The sequence below is a fragment of the Ranitomeya imitator genome, chromosome 9, assembly GCF_032444005.1.
Source record: "Ranitomeya imitator isolate aRanImi1 chromosome 9, aRanImi1.pri, whole genome shotgun sequence".
NCBI lineage: Eukaryota > Metazoa > Chordata > Amphibia > Anura > Dendrobatidae > Ranitomeya > Ranitomeya imitator.
Genome location: NC_091290.1, coordinates 57,294,244 through 57,300,777, shown reverse-complemented (window position 1 = coordinate 57,300,777; position 6,534 = coordinate 57,294,244).

Below are 6,534 nucleotides of genomic sequence, written 5' to 3'. Positions count from 1 at the left end.
CCTCTGCTGCACAGGGGGAATCTCGATCCGTGTCTGCTGCGGTCTCCCATTCGGTATCGGCCGCAGTGGGCTCTGCTCAGCGGAGACGTCGCTCCCAGCATCTCGCTGAGGCTGATTCGGTGCATAGGGTCACTACTGCCTTTTCTGGCTTTCCTATGGTACCCTGCACTGATCTGCGGTGAGCGAGCCTCTCTGGGACTAAGTCCTTGTTTACTCACACTGAGCATGCCCAGGGCAGGGTTTCCCATTTAAGGTCGAGGGCCACATGTTCGCTCACATGCTCAGGTGCTGCAGTACATTTTATTGATCCTCCTGGAAGGTCCTGAAAGGGCAAAACATGCTCAGGTACTGCAGCACTTTCCATTAGTCCTTCTGGAAGGTCCTGAAAGGGCAAAAACTTCAGTAGCAGCTTCCTGTGCTGCAACTATATAAACTGCGCATGACCGCACGGCCATGCGCTAGTATTGTCTTGAAAATATGTGTGTGTGTAGATGGATGTATGTCGAAGGATGAAAGCTCCTAAATATCCCTCCCTAGTGTTGTTGACTGTTTGCGGATGATGGTAGCTATCTAGCGCCCGACTAGCCATCAGCACAAAACACACATAACAGCGTCTAGTTGCTGTGACCGCCTGTACGGCGCCGTGCACTTTCCTTACCCAAGCCTGGGTGGTTAGCGGCGTCCGTTTGTGCGGCACCGCACGCACTCTCGTGCCTTTATTTACTATTTCAATAGTTTCCTTACACACCCAGTTGCGGTGTTGTGCCAGCAGTGGTCTAATCGGACTTCAATCCTAGTTGGGGTTGTGTTCGCTGACTATGTGCGGTACCGCGGTCCTGTGACGCAACAGGATCGCTTCCTTCACGCAGGGTGAAGTTAACCCTTGTATGTATACTTATAGAACCGCCATATAGTCCGTCTTACTTAGCAGCAGGTACTTTCCTGCACAGTGGATCCCGGGTTGCGAACGCACCAATTCCATCTAATAAACTATATATTTGGTGCGTTCCGCCAACCCTAACAGAATACTAGCGCCAGGATCTGGCTAAGTAATGGCGGATGAACAGCGATTGCAGGGGTACATCCAGCTGCTGGAGGGCCGGTTGGCGTCTCTTGAGGGTGCAACCTCGGCGGTGGATGTTACCGCAATAGCTGTTCAGGCTGCTAGCGTGGCTGCAGCAGCTTTACCCACTGCCACTTCTGTTCCGACCCTATCTCACCTTCCTTTGCCTGAGAGATACTCTGGGGACAGTAAGTCCTGTAGGGGTTTCGTGAGCCAATGTGGTATACACCTCGAGCTCCTGGCTGCACGTTTCCCTACAGAGCGGGCAAAGGTGGGATTCATAATCTCCCTCTTGTCGGACAGAGCGTTGGAGTGGGCTAAGCCGCTGTGGGAGCGCAACGATCATGTGGTGCGGAGTGTTCCTCGGTTTCTGGACTCTCTGAAACAGGTCTTTTTAGGACCTCAAGTCACCCATGATACAGCGCTCCAGCTGCTGGCTTTGACTCAGGGTTCAACCATGGTCAGCCATTTTGCTGTTCTCTTCCGGACATTAGCGTCTGAGTTGGAATGGTCAGATAAAACCCTCATTCCCGTATTTTGGAGGGGGCTGGCTGACCATGTGAAAGACGCTTTGGCCACTAGGGAGATTCCCGCCACACTGGAGGAGCTCATAGCCATATCTACTCGCATAGACCTTCGTTTTCACGAGCGAAGGTTGGAGCGAGCCCAGTGTAGGCAGAGGTTTCGGCTGGCTCCCACCTTCGCCAAACCTTTGGAATCTCCAGTCCAGGCGTCCGAGTCACATGAGGCCTTAGAGGTGACACGAGCGGGATCCAAGTCTCAGTCCGCCCGTGCACATAAGGTCCGTCATGTTTACCGGCAGTCAGGACATCTTGCCTCCAAGGGTCCTCAGCGGTCGGGGAAACGTCAGCGTTTAGTGGCAGTTGGAGGAGGTACACTAGACACGGCGACGTTTGCCTCAAAGTTGTCCTTCAAGGGGACAATTACCATAGGCCCATCCACTCTTATGGTCGAGCTATGCGTGGATTCTGGGGCAGAGGGTAATTTTATGTCTTCCTCTTTTGCCCAGCGTCACGCAATACCCTTGGTGATGCTCGCCAAACCTGTGACCGTTCGAGTGGTAAATGGGTCAACACTACCCTCACAGATTACCCACCAAACCATTCCTTTCTCGCTTTCTGTGTCTCCATCACATCAGGAGATAATCTCCCTATTAGTCATTCCTGAGGGAATTGATGAGGTCCTGTTGGGGATACCATGGCTTCGCTACCATTCTCCTCATATTGAGTGGTCCTCTGGGAGAATTTTGGGATGGAGTATATCCTGCGAGGGTAGATGTCAGAGGGAGTGTGTTCAGGTTGCTACTACACAGGTACCCGCAGATCTTTCCTCTCTCCCCAAGCACTATTGGCCCTATGCAGACGTGTTCTCCAAAAGAGCTGCGGAGACCCTTCCGCCTCACCGCCCCTATGACTGTCCTATTGACCTCTTGCCTGGTGCTGAGCCTCCCCGGGGTCGAGTCTATCCGTTATCTCTCCCGGAGACGGAGGCAATGTCTCAGTACATCCAAGAGAATCTGGCAAGAGGATTCATCAGGAAGTCAGTGTAACCGGCAGGGGCTGGGTTCTTCTTCGTACAGAAGAAGACTGGAGACTTACGTCCATGCATAGACTACAGGGGTCTTAACGCCATCACCGTTAAGAACAAGTACCCATTACCCCTGATATCTGAGCTGTTTGATAGGCTACGGGGAGCGAGGGTATTTACGAAGTTAGATCTGCGGGGTGAATACAACCTGATTCGCATCCGTGAGGGGGATGAATGGAAGACGGCTTTTAACACCAGGGATGGGCACTATGAATATCTGGTGATGCCCTTTGGGCTCTGTAATGCCCCAGCCGTTTTCCAAGACTTTGTGAACGACATCTTCCGGGATATGCTCACCACCTCGGTCGTAGTCTATCTGGATGATATTCTCATCTTCTCTCCAGATATTGACTCCCATCGGAGAGATGTTCGCAAAGTCTTCGACCTCTTACGGGCAAACTCCCTCTACGCCAAGTTGGAGAAGTGTGTGTTTGAGCAGGAGTCCTTGCCTTTCCTTGGTTATATCATCTCTGCCCAGGGTTTGGCTATGGATCCTGCCAAGCTACAGGCTGTAATGGACTGGCAGGAACCCCATTCTCTTAAAGCGGTGCAGCGCTTTATGGGGTTCATTAATTATTATCGCCAGTTCATTCCACACTTCTCAACTTTGGTAGCTCCCTTGGTTGCCCTCACCAAGAAGGGAGCAAATCCCAAGTTGTGGTCAGAGGAGGTCTCCAAAGCCTTTCTCTCGATCAAGTCACACTTCGCTAGCGCTCCCATCCTACATCGCCCCGATGTTGATAAGCCATTTATCTTGGAGGTGGATGCCTCATCTGTTGGTGCTGGAGCAGTCCTTTTCCAAAAGGATGCTCAAGGTCGGAAGCATCCTTGCTTCTTCTTCTCCAAGACCTTCACACCAGCGGAGAGGAATTATTCCATCGGCGACAGGGAGTTGCTGGCCATGAAGTTGGCTTTTTCGGAGTGGAGACATCTCTTGGAGGGAGCTCGCTTTCCCTTCCAAGTCTTCACTGATCACAAGAACTTGGTGTATCTGCAAACGGCCCAGCGGCTGAATTCTCGCCAGGCTAGATGGTCCCTGTTCTTCTCCCGGTTCCATTTTACTCTCCATTTCCTCTCCGGGGAGAAGAACGTTCGTGCTGACGCTCTCTCCCGCTCCGTGGTGTCATCGGAGGAGGAGGAGCCTCGGCTTATTGTCCCTTCTGAGAGCCTGAGAACTGTAGCTCCGGTTTCGCTAGAGTCTGTGCCCCTGGGCAAGACTTTCGTACCAGCTAACTTACGACCGGAGGTTCTCTCTTGGGCTCACTCCTCCAGAGTGGGTGGGCATTTTGGGACCAAGAGGACATCTGAGCTTCTGGCGAGAACATACTGGTGGCCGCATATGGCCCAAGATGTCAAGGACTATATTCAGGCGTGCGTTTCTTGCGCCCAGAATCGGTCTCCTCGGCAACGGCCTGCTGGGTTGCTTTACCCTCTACCGGTGGCAGACAGGCCCTGGGAGATGGTCGGGATGGACTTTGTGGTGGGTCTACCCAAGTCGCGTGGCTGCTCCATTATTTGGGTTGTCACCGACCATTTCTCCAAGATGGTGCATTTGGTGCCGCTTCCTCGGTTACCCTCAGTACGGGCCTTGGCGGTGTTGTTCATTAAACACGTTTTCCGATTGCATGGTATGCCTGATAAGATTGTCAGCGATCGGGGTCCCCAGTTCGCATCTCGGTTTTGGAGAGAGCTCTGCCGTTTACTCAGCATAGAGTTAAACCTCTCCTCTGCATACCATCCCGAGACGAATGGGTTGGTGGAGAGAGCCAACCAGACTCTGGTGACATATTTGCGACATTTCGTCTCTGCTAGGCAGGATGACTGGGCATCTTTGCTACCTTGGGCGGAATTTGCCTTGAACAACGCCGTAGCCGATTCCACTGGTCAAACTCCTTTTCTCCTTAATTACGGCCAGCATCCGCGTGTCCCTGTGCCCATGCCCGTGTCATCCACCGATTCTAGGGTGGCAGACTGGGCGGTGGAGGCACGTGACATCTGGGACCGCACACAGGATGCCATCCGGGCTTCCAAGGAGAGAATGAGGGTTTCGGCTGATACACAACGGCGCCCCGCTCCGGTCTTTGCTCCTGGCGACTTAGTGTGGCTCTCCGCCCGTAACATCAGGCTGCGAGTTGAGTCCACTAAGTTTGCTCCTCGCTACATTGGCCCGTTTAAGGTTCTGGAACAGGTCAACCCTGTGGTCTACCGTTTGGCTATTCCTCCACACCTCGGTATCACCGATACTTTCCACGTTTCCCTCTTAAAGCCCGTTCATTTGTCCCGGTTTTCTGAGTCATCTGCTGGGACATTGGGTTCATCCATGGATGAGTTTGAGGTGAATGCTATTGTGGGGTGCAAGGTGGTACGTGGCAAGAAATTTTATCTGGTGGACTGGAAGGGTCACGGCCCAGAGGATAGAACCTGGGAGCCTGTGGAGCACATTCGGGCTCCACTGCTTATCGCAGCTTTTGAGCATAGTGAGGCTCAAGGAGGGGGGCCCTAGGAGGGGGGGTAATGTTAGGAGTCGAGTTTCCTCTGCTGCACAGGGGGAATCTCGATCCGTGTCTGCTGCGGTCTCCCATTCGGTATCGGCCGCAGTGGGCTCTGCTCAGCGGAGACGTCGCTCCCAGCGTCTCGCTGAGGCTGATTCGGTGCATAGGGTCACTACTGCCTTTTTTGGCTTTCCTATGGTACCCTGCACTGATCTGCGGCGAGCGAGCCTCTCTGGGACTAAGTCCTTGTTTACTCACACTGAGCATGCCCAGGGCAGGGTCTCCCATTGGAGGTCGAGGGCCACATGTTCGCTCACATGCTCAGGTGCTGCAGTACATTCCATTGGTCCTCCTGGAAGGTCCTGAAAGGGCAAAACATGCTCAGGTACTGCAGCACTTTCCATTGGTCCTTCTGGAAGGTCCTGAAAGGGCAAAAACTTCAGTAGCAGCTTCCTGTGCTGCAACTATATAAACTGTGCATGACCGCACGGCCATGCGCTAGTATTGTCTTGAAAATATGTGTGTGTGTAGATGGATGTATGTCGAAGGATGAAAGCTCCTAAATATCCCTCCCTAGTGTTGTTGACTGTTTGCGGATGATGGTAGCTATCTAGCGCCCGACTAGCCATCAGCACAAAACACACATAACAGCTCCAAATGCAAAGAAAGGTGAGAGCGGGACGGCACTAGAGCAGTGTGTACTCCTTTGGACTAGAACTCACTGCATGCAATCGTAACAAACAGCTTGTGGGCATCAGGTGCTCTGGCAGTAAAAGCGTGAAGCTGAATACATATCCAAGAACAAAGAAAACTGCGGCACTCACCCCGTTGTTGCTGTGTGAACGTGTTCTTTATTGAAACATGGCTTTACGGAAGATCATACATCCAGCTAGGCAGCAGGTTTTACAGGAGGGTGTGGTGATGGAGCGTGGACGACGGCCGTTTCGCACTGAGTGTGCTTCAACGGGTCCAACGGGTCCTGGACCCGTTGACGCACACTCAGTGCGAAACGGCCGTCGTCCACGCTCCATCACCGCACCCTCCTGTAAAACCTGCTGCCTAGCTGGATGTATGATCTTCCGTAAAGCCATGTTTCAATAAAGAACACGTTCACACAGCAACAACGGGGTGAGTGCCGCAGTTTTCTTTGTTCTTGGACACACATAACAGCATCTAGTTGCTGTGACCGCCTGTACGGCGCCATGCGCTTTCCTTACCCAAGCCTGGGTGGTTAGCGGCGTCCGTTTGTGCGGCACCGCACGCACTCTCGTGCCTTTATTTACTATTTCAATAGTTTCCTTACACACCCAGTTGCGGTGTTGTGCCAGCAGTGGTCTAATCGGACTTCAATCCTAGTTGGGGTTGTGTTCG